Below are 19,672 nucleotides of genomic sequence, written 5' to 3' on the forward strand. Positions count from 1 at the left end.
CATGTGCAACACAAGACAGGACAGGCATGTGACAATTAGTCCTAGATATTTTAGATTACGAGGAACTCATCCCTAATGATAGCTATTTACTTTTCCTAGACTTCTACAAAGCCTTTGACTCACTTGAGCACAATTTCATATTTCAAGCCATTACCAAATTTGGGTTTGGAGAGTCGTTTTGTAGAGCCATCAGGACATTGTATAGAAATAATAATAGTGTTATTAAGTTAAAATTCGGAACCTCACCAAGATTCAATTTGTCACGTGGAGTAAGACAAGGCTGTCCTATATCTCCATATTTATTCTTGCTTGCCTCGCAATTTTTAGCTCTGCATATTTCCAGTAGTAATTTACAAGGTATTACAATTGACGATAAACAAATTATTATTAGCCAGCTGGCTGATGACACCACTTTGTTTTTGAATGATGCCTCTCAAATCCCTTTAGCTTTAAGATTGATTGATTCCTTTTCCAGAGCTTCAGGTCTGTACCTAAATATTAAAAAATGTGAGTTAATGTCAATCAAAAGCTGTAATGTTCCCTCTATATGCAATATCCCTGTTAAAGATCAAGTAACATACTTAGGAATTGTAATTAATAAAGACCAAAAAACAAGATGTAAACTAAATTTCGATCCTCTAATATTGAAAACCCAAAAGAAACTCAATTCTTGGCTGCAGAGAGACTTGTCCATACGAGGAAGAATTCTACTCTCTAAAGCTGAAGGTTTGTCGAGACTAACGTATGCAGCTCTCTCCCTGGAGGTTGATAAAGGAACATTAAAAAAGGTTGATAGCATGTTAAATAATTTTGTTTGGAAAAATAAAACCCACTTTATTAGAAAATCAGTACTGATGAATTCAATAAAACAGGGAGGATTTGATTTTTTAGATTTTACTACTTTAAACAACACTTTTAAAATTAATTGGCTTAAAAATTCCCTTAATAATCCCTCTTCACTTTGGAATATCATCCCTAATTATATTTTCTCAAAAGTAGGTGGCCTGAATTTTCTCCTACTTTGTAACTACAATGTTACAAAGATCCCTGTCAAACTCTCTAATTTTCATAAGCAGATGCTCTTGGCATGGTCCCTAATATACAAACACAACTTTTCCCCACACAGATATTACTTATGGAACAATAAGGATATTCTCTACAAGAATAAATCACTTTTTTTTGACAACTGGTTGAAAAACGACCTTCTTTTAGTTGGACAGCTTTTTAATTCACAGGGCAGACTTTACAACTATTTAGATTTTTTACAGAAATATAAAATTCCTATAACTGCTAATGAATATGCTATTGTTTTCAATGCTATTCCCTCTGGAGTGTCTTTTCTGTTGCAAGGTTCTACATTTCCATGGCCATGTACTTACTCTTTGAACCTAACTGACACAATGATTGGAAATGTATGCTTTTCTGTAGAGCAACAAAAAAGAAATTATAAAATCAGAGCACTCTTCCAGAAAGAAATAATTACAATTCCTTATGTAATACCATATTGGAATAATATTGTAGAGAATTTACCATGGGAAAAAGTATGGTCTTTGCCTCATAAGTATCTGCTTACCAATAAAGTAAAATAAATAACATTTAAATTAATCCACAAATGTTACCCATCCAAAGCCTTTCTTAGGAAATATAAGTCAGACATTGAAGTGAATTGTTGTTTTTGTCACTCTGCTGAGGAAGATGTCACTCACTTGTTTTGGCAATGTACCCACACTGAGAAATTTTGGTCAGATTTGTTAATTTTTATCCAATCTTATTTTGTAAGTGACTTTTCTTTCTGTTTTAAAGATGTTTTCTTTGGTTTGTTTGACAACTCAAAAGAGAAAACAGGACAATATTACATAATTAATTTGTGCTTCCTACTAGCTAAATTTCACATACATAAGCAAAAATGTACTGGCTCTAAACCTCTCTTTTCTCTATTCAGAGATGATCTAGACAAATACATGGAAACTATCCAAAGCTCTGTTAATCCCAAAGCAATGAAAACTGTATCTCTTTATTCATCCTTTTTGTCCTCTTAAGGTAAATGCATAGCATTGTTCTTGTTTTTGTTTTGTTTTTTTGTTACCCTGGCGAATTATTTGTGTCTGTGTATCTTTTTTGTTTGTTTTGTTTTTTTCCATGTTTATCTGTATTGCTTAATGCTTTGTAATGTTTAATAAAAAAATAAATAAAAAATAAATAAAAAAAAATGTTTGATGAAGTCTTTGAACAGAATCGACTCAAAAGAGTGATTCATTTGTGAATTGAGCATCGCTCAAGCCCAGAAAAAAAAGATACATCGCGCTTGGAATAAACTACGCATTTAACAACACATTGCATTAAAATAAAGTAACGAGAAGGACGTCGCCCAACGTAACGAAGTAAAAGTACAGTTTTTTCATTAGAAATGTACTCGAGTAAAAGTAATAAGTACCCACATTCAAATCTACTCTTAAAAGTAAAAATTTTCCAAAAAAATACTCAAGTAAATGTAACGAAGTGAATGTACTTCGTTACTACCCACCTCTGTCGTCTGCATAGCTGTGGTAAGCAATTTGGTTCTTGTTCATTATTTGGCTCATTGGGAGCATATATACAGGTTGAACAGGAGTGGCGCAAGAATTGATCCTTAAGGGGCTCCGCATGTCATGGATGTCCACTCAGACTTATGGTCTCCTATACTCACATAATAACCTCTCTCTCCTAACTATCCCAGAAAGCCCCACCCAGTTTTCCAGCCTGTCAAGAAGTATGTTGTGATTGACAGTGTCAAATGCAGCACTGAGGTTGAGTATCCAAGATGGCGCCGCGGATGGCTGCCTCGGTGTGGAGCTCTCCAGTTATTGTGTTGTTTTTGTTGGTTTGTTCTGCGTTTAGTCATTCTTTTCCTATCAGTTTCACCAAAGACGAACTACTGGACATTAGGAAACACACACCAGACAACTTTTTTACAGATTTTGATTACTCAGACGTTTTACTGGACATTCTCGTCGGAGGGGCAGCGGTGTTGTTCAAACGCGCGGTCAGACGCAAACGCGGGAAGCGCGCTGGCGCGCTGGTTAAACTCCGCGAGCGCGGCCTCCGTACTGCACTCCCCAGTATTCATCTTGCGAATCTCCGATCTCTTCCTAACAAAATGGACGAACTTCTTCTCCTCACCCGCACTAACAAGGATTTTTTAAACTCCGCTGCTCTGTGCTTCACTGAAACCTGGCTGAGTGAAGCCATACCGGACAACGCACTACATCTGCCGGGCTTTCAGCTGTTCCGAGCGGATCGCATCGCGGAACTAACGGGGAAAACGAGAGGTGGTGGATTGTGTTTCTACATTAACGAAAGTTGGTGTTCAGATGTAACAACACTGAAGAAGATGTGCTCTCCTAATTTAGAGGCACATTTCATAAACTGTAAACCTTTCTACTCGCCGCGGGAGTTTTCCTCATTCATTCTCGCGAATGTTTACATTCCTCCAGACGCGTGTGTGAGCGCGGCGATACAACAGCTGGCTGAACATAAAGCTGAAATGGAACAAAGGTACCCAGACTCTCTTTTAATCATTCTTGGGGATTTTAACAAAGCAAATCTCTCCCGTGAACTGCCAAAATACAGACAGCATGTTACATGTCCTACCAGAGACAGTAATATATTGGACCACTGTTACACCACGATAAAGAATGCGTATCACTCCGTCCCACGGGCAGCTTTGGGGCTCTCTGATCATTGTTTGGTTCATCTTATACCGACCTACAGGCAGAAACTGAAATCAGCTAAACCTGTAATAAGGACTGTAAAAAGATGGACCAACGAAGCAGAGCAGGATCTACAGGCCTGCTTCGATTGCACTGATTGGACTGTTTTTGAAGCTGCAGCCACCGATCTGGATGAGCTCACAGATACTGTAACATCATATATCAGTTTCTGTGAGGATACATGCATTCCTACCAGGACATTCTTATCATTCACTAATGATAAACCATGGTTTACGGGGAAACTCAAACAGCTTCGTCATGCCAAAGAGGATGCTTACAGAAGTGGGGATAAAATCTTGTATAACCAGGCCAGAAACAGACTGACAAAGGAGATCAGAGTTGCTAAAAGAAGCTACTCTGAAAAGCTGAAAAACCAGTTTTCAGCCAACGACCCGGCATCAGTCTGGAGAGGCCTGAGGAACATCACCAACTACAAATCACCATCCCCCCGATCTGTGGAGAATCAACAACTGGCTGACACTCTCAATGCATTCTATTGCAGGTTTGAGAAGCCCAGACTCACACCTCACACCCGCTCTGATGTGCACTTCACACATCCACCATCACCTCCTGCAACCCCTCTCCTCCCCCTTCTGCCATCCAACCTGAGCTTAAGGTCTGTGTGGAGGACGTGAGCCGAGTCTTCAAAAAACAGAAGACTAGGAAAGCTTCAGGCCCAGACGGCATCTCATCTGCTTGTCTAAAAGCCTGCGCTGACCAACTGGCCCCAGTCTTCACGCAGATCTTCAACAGATCATTGGAGCAGTGTGAAGTTCCCTGCTGCTTCAAACGCTCCACTATCATTCCGGTTCCCAAAAAACCTAAAATCACTGGACTTAATGACTACAGACCTGTCGCTCTCACGTCTGTGGTCATGAAGTCGTTTGAAAGACTGGTGTTGGCCTATCTGAAGGACATCACTGGACCCCTTCTGGATCCCTTTCAGTTTGCTTACAGAGCAAACAGGTCTGTGGATGATGCAGTCAACATGGGACTGCACTATATCCTGCAACATCTTGACAGACCTGGGACTTATGCACGGATCTTATTTGTGGACTTCAGTTCGGCCTTCAATACCATCATCCCTGATCTTCTCACAGCCAAACTGACTCAGCTCTCCATGCCATCCTCAATCTGTCAGTGGATCTCCAGCTTCCTGACAGACCGGCAGCAGCGAGTGAGACTGGGGAAGCTCACATCCAGGACCCTCACCATCAGCACTGGCGCCCCCCAAGGGTGCGTTCTCTCCCCACTGCTCTTCTCCCTGTACACTAATGACTGCACTTCTAAAGACCCCTCTGTCAAGCTCCTGAAATTTGCAGACGACACCACCGTCATCGGTCTCATCCAAAATGGTGACGAGTCTGCTTACAGACTGGGGGTTGAACAGCTGGCTGTCTGGTGCAGCTATAACAACCTTGAGCTGAACACGCTCAAAACAGTGGAGATGATTGTGGATTTCAGGAGAAAATCCCCAGCACTCCCCCCTCTCACCATCATGAACAGCACTGTGGAAGCAGTGGAGTCATTCAGGTTCCTGGGCTCTACCATCTCTCAGGACCTGAAGTGGGCAAATCACATTGACTCCATTGTGAAAAAGGCCCAGCAGAGACTGTACTTCCTTCGCCAGCTGAAGAAGTTCAATCTGCCACAGGAGCTGCTGATCCAGTTCTACTCAGCCGTCATTGAGTCTGTTTTAAGCACTTCCATCACTGTCTGGTTTGGTTCAGCTACCAAATCGGACATCAGGAGACTGCAACGGACAGTCCGGACTGCAGAGAGGATTATTGGTGCCCCCCTGCCAACCCTCCAGGACCTGTACTCTTCCAGAGTGAGGAAGAGAGCAGGTAAAATCATCACAGACTCCACTCACCCTGGACACCCCCTGTTTGAACTGTTACCGTCAGGACGGCGACACAGATCACTGGCCACAAGAACATCCAGGCACAGGAACAGTTTCTTTCCACAGGCCATTTCCCTTCTGAACACTTAACATGCCCCCCAAGGCATATGCCTGCAAGTGCAATACTCCCACTGTCTAGTGCAATATTCTCTTAACTCAGGTGATATTTATATTTATATTATTCATACTACTCAAAATACTGTAAATATGTTCATAATCTGTAACATGCACTAGACTCCCACTGTCTAGTGTAATATTCTCTAACTCAGGTGATATTTATATTTATATTATTCATACTTCTCAAAATACTGTAAATATGTTCATAATCTGTAAATGTTTATTCAGACTAAACCCAACTGTGACCCCTTTTTTTTACTTTTTATACTATTTTATTTTATTTTATTTTTTTATATATTTTATTCTTAGAATTTGTATTACTATGTTTCTTGTTGTATTTGTATTTGTATATGTGCACTGGAAGCTTCAGTACCAAGAAAAATTCCTTGTGGGTGCAAGCACACTTGGCAATAAAGCTCTTTCTGATTCTGATTCTGATTCTGAGTAGTACCAGCACTGATAATTTGCCAATATCAGTATTTAACGAATATCGTTTATTATCTTTATGAGCTCTGTGCTGTGGTGCAGTCGGAAACCAGATTGAAAATTGTGAAAGTATCCATTCGAGCTTAAGAATTTGTTTAGCTGATTGAAGACAACTTTTTCAATGATCTTGAAAGGAAGATTTAAGATCGGTCTATAGTTGCTTAATATGGTCTTATCCAGATTGCTCTTTTTCAGGAGGGGCTTGACAACTGCAGTTTTAAGGGAGTTTGGAAAACTCCCAGAGAGAAGTGAGGCATTTACCACTTTGAGAAGATCTGCTTCTAAACTAGTGATGCTCCGATTGATCGGCCGCCGATCATGATCGGCCGATATTGGCAAAAAATTGCTTGATCGGCAACCCCCAAAAGCGCCGATCAAAAAAGCCGATCACGTGACGTAAATAACTCGCGCAACTTTTCCGTATGCGCGGCAACACAACAGCAGAGCAGAGCTTGCTTAACAGTGGCAAAATGAGTTCTCCTATGACGGCAATTCAATGGCAATTATAAACGAGCGCACAACTGATGCTGGCGCGCGCAGTAAATGACATTCACGAGAGGATGACAGATCTACGCGCGAGGAAACGGGAACTCGCGAGCTCATTCAAACCCTGCGCGGGGCGCATGACATCTCTGCCCTCGCGCGCGCGCTTGATCATTCCCCACACTCTCGCGCTTGATCTCCTCTCGCCTGCTGATTTTGCTCGCTCGAACACTTTTATTTTTGGCAGTCGAGGGGCGGGACTTACTGTTTTAATAACCTCAAATGTCATTGTCATTATTTTATTTTAATGGAAATGATGTAGTTTGTTCCTCAACTACATCCATTGTAGTCTGCCTGACCCCTCTTTGTTTTGAAAAATTATACTGTGCCTTATTTGGAAAAGGTGGCCTACAGTATGTTATCTTGTTTTCTAACTACAATTAAATAAATATTGGTGGTTCTTCAAGATTTTCTTGACTCTAGCATATTTCCATTCTGTGAGCGGCAGTGATCGGCAATCGGCAGATCATGATTTTGGTAATCGGTGATCGGCCCCAAAAATGCTGATCGGAGCATCACTATTCTAAACTGTTTAACACACTTTTGAAAAAGGATGTGGGAAGTGTGTCTATAATTAAAAGCGTAATAATCAAGAAACTTTGCTGCCGTACCATGGGTGCAGCAGGCGTAATGATATGAAGCAGCGCCTGAAAATAGGTCTAATAGGTTAGACAAACTTAGTCCCGGTCACGTTGGAAGTTACCGAGCTGGGGACTATTTTCAGGCGCTGCGTCATATCATTACGCCTGCTGGACTCATGGTACGGCAGCAAAGTTTCTTGATTATTACGCAGGAATGAGAGTATAGTTCCTAGCCATATCAGCCTAGAAAATCGCAACTTTTCATTTTCCGTCGGTCTTAGTACACGATATAACTACAGAAGAGTCAAGTTTTAAATAGGAAAAATATTGAAACTCTTTGGTCATTTTTTTGAGAGAGATGCTAATGGTCCTGTCTAGGGATGTCAACGATTAATCGACGATCGATTAATTGTCGATAATACATTTAATCGATACAACTTATCGATCATCGATTAAGCAGGTCTTCATGCGCGTGCGCGCTGCTCAACCGCGAAACATGTAAAGCGAGCGCGCCGAAGTTATGTTTGGGACCATTTTACACCTTCATCATGACTATAAGTTTGCGTGTGCATTCGCAGCCTTTTGTTTTGTGCAAATGTAAGTTGTAATACCGTTTATTTTCTGTAGGCCTATCTATATCTGATTTATCTCATATTGGATGCATTTGGTTAAGAATTAACTCTGTAGTAAAGCGTCAGCTTCAGCGCGCGCAGCTCAAACGGCAGTGCACGACTAATAATGACTACTGGGACTGTAATATTACATAACATTATAAAGAGAACAATATTGTAATAAAACATTGTGAATTATTTGGGTTTAGTTGCCGTGTCGCGTTGCTCCAGGAAGACCGCGTCCACAACATGGTGTTCAAGTTCACTTGTGCATGAATTTGCGTCATTTTGTGCAGATATAATTTGTAATATTGTAAGGCCCGCTATATTGGCCCAATCTGCCGGTTCGCCAATACACGGGGAAGGTTGTCACGTGTTCTGTCCTCACTCATGCAAAGTATTTGTTGGTTAAATTTGCAATACATTAATCATGTACTCACTCGTTAATTCATCTGACTCCATAAATGAAAGGTTTTTATAATATCTGTGCCTCACTAAAAGTGAGCGAATGTTTGACTATTCCTTTTAACCATTAAATAAACAATGTCAAACCCAGTTGGAATAATCACATTGTAGCAATTTAATATTTCAGATATCAGAGATCAATTCCACAATCAATTCAAATATCTAGAACATGGTTATACATTGGTTACCCCAAAGAATCTTACCCAGCTTGTACCTGAGATAGAGAGAGAGAAAGGGAAAGAGAGAGAGAGAGAGAGAGAGAGAGAGAGAGAGAGAGAGAGAGAGAGAGAGAGAGAGAGAGAGAGAGAGAGAACCACCTATCCAATTCCACGTCCAGCCAAGAAGAAGAGACAGAGAGAGCCAGAACACCTTCCTTTATCCTCTGTCCAGGTGACAAGGGGGATGGGGTGAGACCACCCTCAAATGGCTTCTATCCCACAGAAGGGGGGGTTGCCTTATCTGGCATTATCTCTAAACCAGTTCCCTATGAACTTCTATAAACCTTATTTCCTTTTATTTTATCTATCTGGATATGAGATATCTGTACCACTCACTTTGAGACATTTCAAATGACACCAAAAGCATAACAGTCAATGATAAACATTCGCATTAAACCATGCTCTTGTGTGGGTTCTTTGTTGTTAGTTCATGTGCTTCTGAGAGTTCCAATGTTAATTAGCCAGCCGGGCCCTTTTGTCCCATAAATCAGGCCTCAACCAGTATTTTCAGTCTTACAGTTTCCCTCCTTGATCCCGTGGGTCACATTCCGATGAACACTTACGGGGTCACAGTAAGACGTTTGTTATAATCCTTGAAGATGTAGCACAAAAATTGTCTTTGCAATGTTGGCATCTGTAGAAGCTCAGTGGGCGGTGTTCACCTGCAGAACACCTGTTCCCACCAGGTGTATAGCTTGAGTCCAGCGTGTGGATGAATGCGTTCAGGTTCTCTTCCTGTAATCCTGTGACGTGAGCAAAGTTCATAGAGTCAATCTGGACCTTTTGTGACTTGTTCAGTTGACGTGTCATTCCTTCATGGAGAAACTTCCGCTTCCCTGGCACCTTCTCCACGATGATGATCTGACCCTTCTTGACCAATCCTGTCACCTCCAGCGGTACGGTTGTCTGGGCAGACCTCAGTGGATGAAGGGCTTCTCCTTTGGTCCACACTGCTTTGTGTGAGACACCTGAAAAGCATCTTAAATGTCCGCTTCATGATTGAGCACATATGAACTTACAGTCGTAAGGAAATGCATAGGAACGCATAATGCAATAAGGAAAAATCATGTCATGTTCAATGTTCAATGTTCATGTCAGCAATTGTGAGTGGTACGTTTGGTCTCATTAATTACCTGATTTTTAATTACCACGTCAATAGTACTCCTATAGATGGTCAAGGAAGGACAAAGGAAGATCTTACAAGCTCTTACCCTGTTTCTAGAAACATTTAAATAAATGGCATTCTAACAAAACAACCAGTGCTATTTTGGTGTAACCAAACCGAGATTCAATTGAATTGATGTCCAAATACATTGTTGCAAGTAAAATGGACAATATACAAATATGCAGATAAGTTTCAGAAATGTTTTTCTGAATTACTCAAAGGAAATCAAAATAAGTTTCAGAAATGTTTTTCTGAATTACTCAAAGGAAATCAAAATAAGTTTCAGAAATTAAAATCAAAATAAGTTTCAGAAATGTTTTTCTGAATTACTCAAAGGAAATCAAAATAAGTTTCAGAAATTAAAATCAAAATAAGTTTCAGAAATGTTTTTCTGAATTACTCAAAGGAAATCAATGCAGAAATCAAAAAAGGTTTCAGAAATGCAGCAAGAGGTCAGTGTAAACCAATCAATGGTTTTGTGTGTTTGTGTGAGAATTTTTTAGAATGTCAGAGTGTGTTTTTGTCTGTGAGAGTGTTTTTGTGTGTGTGTGTGTGTGTGTGTGTGTGTGTGTGTGTGTGTGTCTGTGAGAGAGTGTGTTTGAGAGTGTGTGTATTGATCTGGCTAAGTCACAGTCGATGACAGAGTTGATTTGTACATTTTTGTACTTGATTGAATTGGTCTCACTTCAGATTTATCCATTTTAATTATGTTTCTGTTATTAGTGGTAAGTTGAGAAATCAGGGGCCCTCTGATCTTCCAACTCCCACCAACAATCATAGAGTTTGAAATTTAATGGCAGGTCTGCCTTAGAATTTGTCTTGATTTGTGACTGCAGCCATTCAGTTGTTCATGTGTGTTACATTAGTTAGCAGTTTGTTGTGAATAGCGTATGCTATTCTCTGTGTCTCTGTTAGACCATGATCATGAGATCAGCTCCACCCTGTGTGTGTGAAGCTATCTGGATCTGTTAGTGTGAAGATGACACATCTTCGTCTGATGTGCAGTGTTCAACCTGGATAGACCATCTACCCCAGGTGATGTTGCTGTGAGGGTATAGTGATGGAGGGGTGTGTTCAGTGTTCATGTCTAGGAGATGGGTGGAATCTAATCGATAACAATTGTGTTGCAAATTTCGATCCAGTTCTAAACTGGGAGGCCATATTTATGCAGTAATGTGATAGTGTGACGTGTGAAAAGGCCTTTTATAATGTCTTTTCACCCATCTCCCGAGTCTCAGGTTATGTTCGAACAATTCCGCTGTCCTGGATTTGCTCCAGGTGGGCTCCACCATTTTGCAGAAGTAGCCTAAAGCCTTGTTTATACTCGACGCAGCCGCAAGATCGCGAGGCGCGCGCGGCAAAAATGACGTCATTGCGGAGTGGGCGGTCTCGCGCGTTGGGTTCGCAAGACCCAATTTCGCCTGGCGGTGTGCACGGCACTTTTTGTAACATCGCGCGCGGTGCCGCATCCGAAGATGACCGATTTCGAGGCGACTTTGTCCGAGCTGGTACGTCTGTACCAGCATGTTTATGATCCTTCCATGCGGGACCATAGAGACAGTCAGATGGCACAGAATTCCTGGAGGGAAATTGCGAAGACGTTGGGGAAGGAAGACGTATTTTGTCGAAAAGTTTGGAAAAATCTTCGAGACAAATTTGTCAAAGCCAAGTTTTAGCTGACATGCTTGCAAAAGTGGACCCAAGGAAGAAGCTTGATGTAAAGTTCAAGCTGAATCAGGTCCTTTTTGATGCACTGAGGGACAACGATGCATAGACTTTGTTTGCCATTACACACATTACAAAGTACTTAGAATTTTAAATAATACACAATAGATAAACATTTTTTTAATTCATTTACAAAAGAGATTTGTATTTATAGTTTGCTGTGAAATAAAAACAAAAACTAAAGATTTTATTTTGTGTTTGCATTTATAAATGTCTTCATAAATAAAAGTGAGGCAGTACACTGATGGTAACAGACAGTGATTAACCTCATTCTTTTGTCTCTATACACATAGAAACATTTACATTGATGGCGACCAATAAAAGCCTCTCATTTTGTGAATAGAAACACATTTCTATTAAGCACCCAGTTTGCACTTGTCTAAAGTAACTGCTTACATTTACAGTAGCAGAAGTTTGCCCTGCTGATAAAATTAAAGTTTAAACACTCTTCAATAAGGCTTCAGCTTGTAGTTTTGTATTACAAACTCAGTTACTGTAAATGCTATATTAACAAAAAATAAAAACTTATATTTTTATTAACATTGCCAAAGAGTAAAAAGGTAACGCATGTTTTTATGTTAGTTAATGCCACATGACTACATTAGTCAACATTTTAAGTGGATCTTAAAAGTTTATCAAAGTTGTCTTAAGACAGCAACAGGTATCATTCAAAAATAATTGTAGAATTTTGATGAAAGGTTTTGATCCACGCAAACTACTTCTTCACTGCTGTTTCCCGGTGGTTTAGAGGTAAATTACTCCGAGTCGCCCCCTGTCGTTTCAAAGAATAACACAACGGCGCGCGCGTCAAGTATAAATGCCTCGTCCGTCTGGAGAGGTGCGCGCGCGGTCTGCGGTGACTCGCGCTCTTGCGGCTGCGTCGAGTATAAACAAGGCTTAAGCCTGAGACAGAAAACAGAGGAGAGCGAACCACAGCTAATTCCAATATTTCAAAAGCATTAAATTCAGACGTGTAGAATTCTTTTACTTGTTAGCAATTTTAATTCCAGATGTCACATGAAACCGAGTTTCATTGACCACGTCTGAATTGTTGCTGTTGTCTCAGTGTGTTGTGACACCTGAAGCTGCTTTTTCAGTTCAGCCTTCAGTCCGCTGCATGTGCAATGCATTCACACATTTTAATTTGTGCAGATATTTTTTGACCTGCAAAAAACTGTGGTGCTTCTTTCTGCTGTTTAGCATTTCACACCCTCCTCGTAAATTTACTTATCTACTTATCTTATCAGATTCAATTCAGTTGGTGCACCCCAGTCAAGGATTATTTAGCGTGCTATTACCTGTGCCACACTCCTAGCCGTGTTTTCTAACGGTGAAAAATAAAAACATACTCCGCCCCTTTTTGGCACTGGGTAGCACACAAATGAAATTCTGTTTCAGAAATTCAATTTTAATGATGAAAGTCACACTTCTCCAATTATTGTCCTGCTCGGCGAGTGTAATATAATGTTTATTATAATTCATGTTATAATATAATTATATTCTTTAACAATACAAGTCAAATTATATTGTTTTCGGTCTCTGGACCAACTTAACGCATGGTCAAATCTCTACTTGTTCTCATGTCAATACATTTGAATATTAAAAGGCCTTTTGGCTCAGGGCTGATAAGATGTACATTCGCTGTTTTTCTTTTTCCCTTTGCTAGGTTTCAAATACCTTTTCTTCTCATTTAGTCTTTTTAAATGGCCATTATAACGTTTGATTCTTCTATTTACTCTTACTTTATATTTTTCCGTTTATAGATAAGGAAACTATATCGCTTTGCAGTCCTTCTCCTAAGGATGCACGACACAAGTGGTCAGTCCCGAAGATCAGAAGCTGAGGCAATGGCTAAATATCTAGGACGTTGCCGTAATCCCAACGCGCAACAATCAAAGATATATTCAGTAGCCCTCTTGGATGCCCTTCAGGAACTCAATTCAACCGTTTTCCAAAACTATTAAATTAGAACAGAAGTCATCGGAAGCGTCCAAGCTAGGTTAATCAACCAGCGTAAAGCTGATCCTAGTCGGACTAACCCATCCTCTCATCCAAGTCGCCCGCACACTTCCTGATATCAGCTATTAGCCGTCCCGTCGCCAATCTCTGACACAATCTTGTGGAAACATACGAATCCGTTAATCTATTTTGGAAAAAACAAATCTCAGAGTAATTCAGAATACATTCAAACATAACAATATTTCGTTCTCTGAAGCCTTAAATATGAAAAGGTTTTTTGTTTCAGGATTAATGAGATGCGTTCACTGTTTCTGATTTTCAAATTCATTGTGAATCACATTATAGCCATCAAATTCAGCACAGACACACGCGTTTACTTCAGTTTACACAGGACACATGGCCTAGAATACAACATCTACAACCTTTTACCTAAGTGTTCCAAATACACCCACAGCAAAACAATAGAATACATCTATATCACCTTTGCCTAAGTGTTTCAACTACACTTACAGTAAAGTAATCCTGTGTTTAAAGGATAAACTTTAAATTAGCCTATGTGCATGTTGTAGCACAAACAACCAAATTGTGTTCTATGTGCACGATGTGTAGGGCACGATGTGTTAAGCACAATTTCAAATTTGAAAATGCAGACAGGTTCAATGAATTTAGATGTTAAACATTTAAGCTATTTGCTATTGGGCTGCTACCCGACTAGCAAATGACGCTAATAGCTGAAGGCCTTGAGCGTCCAAAGTTGTTAGGTCAGTAAGAGTTTTAGATGCATTTGAGCTTTGGTTACTTGCAGAGTGCTGGTTTTTGTCATTAGATTGTGATTGTCTGCGTTTTATGAAATAGGGTGGAGGTCTGCCTCTGCCCAGTGACCAACACTTTTCCTCTGTATGGCCTGTTTTGTGACAGGAATTACAGAATCTGTTCAGTTTGCCACAGTGTGGCTTTCTGAATTCTCCTGCAGATGGAGGATCTTCATGACATTCTAACACAGCTACCTCACCATGCATTTGTTTTCGTGACTCAATTCTTGTTGCCCAACTAACAATACCTTCGAATGTGTTTTGTGCTGGAGAAGCACCACACATGAGTGATTGCTGTACACGCGGCCCTGCATTTGTAAGCAGGAATTCAAGGACAATTACGTTGTTGTGGTTAACACCCTCAATTCCAGAATACTCCTCAAAAAGTTCAAACATATTTTCTGCATATGTCTCAAACGATTCTTCAGTACTCTGTTTCCGATTGAAAATCAATTCCCATCCAACAGGACTACAACCACGCAGCTCGCAAAGGCATTGTTTTAGTCTATTCAAGATTTCGCTCTCAGGCTCATTTTGATGCATTGACTGCACAATGGTGCCTGTCATCAAAACCTGTGGTATCTTATAGTTCAGAACATCTGGAATTGAGCTGATAACAATTTGCCAAATATCTTTTGGTTCGAGCTGAAATGCATGTTTTAGACTAACAATGTGTCTCCACCATGGTTCGAATGGCCCTTTTAAAGGGAATGGTCCGATCTCTGCTTTAAACAAGCTACATTCAGTTACTGTTAAAGGACGCCGAATGAGTGACTCTGTGCCGTTTGGGTGCTGTATCACCTTAAGGGCAGAAACAGGCACTCTTTTCATAACTTTATCACATGCTTCATCTGTCTGAAAAGATACAAGATTATTAGAGCAGGCTGCCTCATCTAAGAAGTGTACATTTTTTGCCCAATCGCTGTTAAGCTTGTTGGGAGACTTGCTTTTAGCATTTAGCTTAGCCTTAAGATCCGCAATGGTGTCTTTGTGATTTTTACACTTTTTAGTCAGGGCTAACAGCTCAGCTAGTAATTTATCTAGCTGTGTTTGAAGATCTTGAATCTTTTCCTCAGACTTTTGTGCCTCTGCATTTTTAGAATGCACTTCTTCACATTTAGCATCCATAAGCGAAGATAGAAATTTTGTTAACTCATTTAGCCGTTTATGACTTATGAAGTTTAAAGCCTCAATTATTTCACCATGTTTTGATTTCTTCTGTTTACTACCCACTGTTTTCCACCAAGTGAAAATTTCATTGTCAATGGCATCCATGTTAAGACCTTTTCTACTGAGTTTGTACAGTGTAGGCTGAACCTTTTCGGCCCATAATGTAAACAAGACATGATCAGTACACATGCTTTCACAATAATGGGCTTACAGTTAATTTTCCCAGATTTTTGACTAGATAGTCTTCTTTCTAAAAAAGATCTATTTCCATCCCAGCATATCAAATACTTTAGGGGTTTACTTCTCAGAGGAACTTAAATAAGCCAAATTAAATTGAATTACTTAATTTAATTCCATCTGTGTCAAAGTTTAAGATTTTAATGGAATATAGAGTTTGTCAAGATTAGTTTAGGTTTAGTATAGGATATTAATGTTTTCAATGTGGCTTTTGGGCCTACCAGTCAGCCAGTGAGACAAAACATGGTTTAAGCGTTTGGACGCAGCATGGCTTTAGCCTTTAGCATTAGCCTTGATATTTGAGTTTTAGCTTGTAAATCATATCATCCTGTTTTCTCCAAATTTTCTTTTCATAAACAATGCATCGATCTGCCTTTTTATTTATAAAATCACGTGTTTTCCGATCTTTTACAAACTTAGATTTTTCTTTCTCTGTTTTCTGTTAGTTTGCTCATTCTCTTCGAGTGTTGCTGGTTTCAACAATGGCCGGAAAACATGCGCCTGATTTTAAAACTTTTAGGCTTTACTTTTTTAGCTCTTCATCGATTATTCATTATTTGGAAAATGCTATACTTTAGGTTTCGTTTCTTGTTGCTTAGGCAAAACAAGGAGATCTTTAAAATCTAATGCACAAGGGTTTTCATTCTTCATCTAGCTACCGCATCACGTTCTAAACAAAGGGCTTTAATTCCGACCCGTAGGCTAAACAATGCAAACATTTCTTCAACACTTCTATAAAGGGCAGAAAAAGTTTACTTACCATCGCGGCGGAAGAAAGAGAAGATGTTCAAACCTCTTGTTGATTTTAAAATCCCAAATACTTGCTGAAAAGGACATTTCTCGTGAAACTGTTTTGATCTGTTTTGAGATCACGTCCGAGGTCACCATTTTGTAAGGCCCGCTATATTGGCCCAATCTGCCGGTTCGCCAATACACGGGGAAGGTTGTCACGTGTTCTGTCCTCACTCATGCAAAGTATTTGTTGGTTAAATTTGCAATACATTAATCATGTACTCACTCGTTAATTCATCTGACTCCATAAATGAAAGGTTTTTATAATATCTGTGCCTCACTAAAAGTGAGCGAATGTTTGACTATTCCTTTTAACCATTAAATAAACAATGTCAAACCCAGTTGGAATAATCACATTGTAGCAATTTAATATTTCAGATATCAGAGATCAATTCCACAATCAATTCAAATATCTAGAACATGGTTATACATTGGTTACCCCAAAGAATCTTACCCAGCTTGTACCTGAGATAGAGAGAGAGAAAGGGAAAGAGAGAGAGAGAGAGAGAGAGAGAGAGAGAGAGAGAGAGAGAGAGAGAGAGAAACCACCTATCCAATTCCACGTCCAGCCAAGAAGAAGAGACAGAGAGAGCCAGAACACCTTCCTTTATCCTCTGTCCAGGTGACAAGGGGGATGGGGTGAGACCACCCTCAAATGGCTTCTATCCCACAGAAGGGGGGGTTGCCTTATCTGGCATTATCTCTAAACCAGTTCCCTATGAACTTCTATAAACCTTATTTCCTTTTATTTTATCTATCTGGATATGAGATATCTGTACCACTCACTTTGAGACATTTCAAATGACACCAAAAGCATAACAGTCAATGATAAACATTCGCATTAAACCATGCTCTTGTGTGGGTTCTTTGGAACTCTCAGAAGCACATGAACTAACAACAATGTTAATTAGCCAGCCGGGCCCTTTTGTCCCATAAATCAGGCCTCAACCAGTATTTTCAGTCTTACAATATTATGTCTATTTTGAATATATCGGATTAATCTCATATAGGATGCGTTTCTTTTAGATAAATAACGTGCTAGCAAAGTGCTCCAGTTTAACGGTAGCAGATTCATTCAGCACGTGCAGTTGTTCCAAGAAGAGCGCGTCCACAACAGTCACACATTCTAAGCGCATATGAGGCGGCGTTGGTGACACGTTGTATTAGTAGTTATATTTGATTATTAAATAATTAATTTCATTATCAATCACATCGAAACATTTTACAATCCTACTAGCCCTTTATTTATATTTAAAACCATTCTAATTGATTTGGGGAGGAACATAGCGTTTTGAGCAGCATTTGCAGACCCTGTCATGCTGTCATAGCCACTGCAGTAGACGCATATCGCAGTATTAAGGCCAACGATTAATCGATTAATTGATCGTTAATTTAAACGACGATCGATCATGGAAATTTTTGAAAATTGACATCCCTAGTCCTGTCCAATTCAATGATCTATGCTAAGCTATGCTAAAAGTGGTACCGCCAGACCCGGAGTTCGGCTGAATGGATTCGAAAACGGTAAGACTCAACTGTTTAACTCTGGGGGAGTTGTAAAATGAGCCCATTTTAAAAAAAAGTGGAGTATCCCTTTAATACAGTATAACTATTTATGAGGGTGTGAGACAGTTACTTCCGGTCACTAAGTCTCTGATCCCATCCTGGGATTTATCTGTGGTTCTGGACGTGTTCTTCCAGCCCCCTATTGAACCATTAAAGAGTATTGATTTACAGTGTCTTTCTTTAAAGACAGCTTTACTGCTTGCTTCATTACATCAAAGCGGGTGAGTGAATTACACACTTTGTCTGTACATTCTCACTGTATGCGGTTTTCAGTGGGTAGATCGAAAGTTGCACTGAAAACTAATCCGGAGTTTGTTCCTAAAGTCAATGAGACATCAGAAGTAGGGATGTCCCGATCAGGTTTTTTTGCCTCCGAGTCATTTGATTTTGAGTATCTACCGATACCGAGTCCCGATCCGATACTTCTATAATACATAAAAAAAGAATAAAGAAGAGCGAAAAAACAGATCCAGGATGTTCCTTATTTTTTATTTAATTCACCTTATTTTAACATTCTTCTGTGAGGTAGCTTGAACAATCAAGTAATAAATAACATAAATTCTTCACTTTTGGACTTTAGTGCAACAGTAAATATAAAAAAAGTCTAATATATAAACAAATAGCACCTCAACTTAAAATACCCGGCAGGCATGTAAACAAATAAAATATAAAAGTGCCACAGTGTTTGCAAAGCCAGTAATGTGCTTTTAGGAACTGCACTCCTAACTCTTACGCCGGTTTCACACTGCACGCGTTAGCAGAGCGTATTTTTTTCGACGCCCATGTTAACATATTAGAGCATTCACACCGCACGCAGAGGTGGCGCGGCAGTGCGTAGCAGAGCAGAGCAGCAGTGCCGCGATCGTTTCGGCGCCGAGTCTATTTTTGCTGCGCCGCTTACGCTGAATTAAAGTGACAATTATTGATCATGGCCAAAATACACCGCAGTTTTATCCAAAAAGTGCATTGATGATATCTATTGTGTTTTAAACAGTCAATCAAATGACCAACAGCAATTTAAAAAGAAAACAAATGTCCAAAAACAAACTTGTTGCCAGAACAATAAAAACAAAGATGAACCAAAAGTTATATAAATTAAATTATTAATAAAATAAGCTTCTTGACAAGTCTTTTCTCTTAAATGTATTTGAAAACGAAATAAAGCAATGCCAACTTATCCATTAAAGAGTACTCTGTCTGTACACAACCCGCGGTTCAGCCGCGCGTGACAAACGCTGCCAGTGTGAAAGCAAAACGCGCGTGTCCTGCTCCTGCTCACCATACGCACTGCTCCTGTGCTACTTACGCTCTGCTCGCGTGCAGTGTGAAACCGGCGTAACTCTGTGGCACCGCATAACTACAGATGTGTTAAAAAATAATGAGAATATATATACATATATATATCCGAGTCCTGATCGGGAGGTAACGTCCGATTCCGATCGAGTCTGAAAACACGTGATCGGGCCCGATTTCCGATCACGTGATCGGATCGGGACATCCCTAATCAGAAGCACACCTTTTTCTACATCAGAAGAAGAGCGGTTAAACTATCTGTGCCCGCACTTACGTGCAG

General features: G+C 39.9%; 1 long non-coding RNA gene across 1 annotated transcript in view; it reads left to right on the forward strand.

Annotated features, from left to right (window-relative positions):
• Positions 1 to 19,672, forward strand: part of LOC309489674 — a 47,904-nt gene that overhangs the window by 12,049 nt on the left and 16,183 nt on the right. The gene's annotated exons all lie outside the window — the stretch shown is intronic.

This window comes from Leuciscus leuciscus, assembly GCF_965113295.1.
Source record: "Leuciscus leuciscus genome assembly, chromosome: 24".
Taxonomy (NCBI): Eukaryota; Metazoa; Chordata; class Actinopteri; order Cypriniformes; family Leuciscidae; genus Leuciscus; species Leuciscus leuciscus.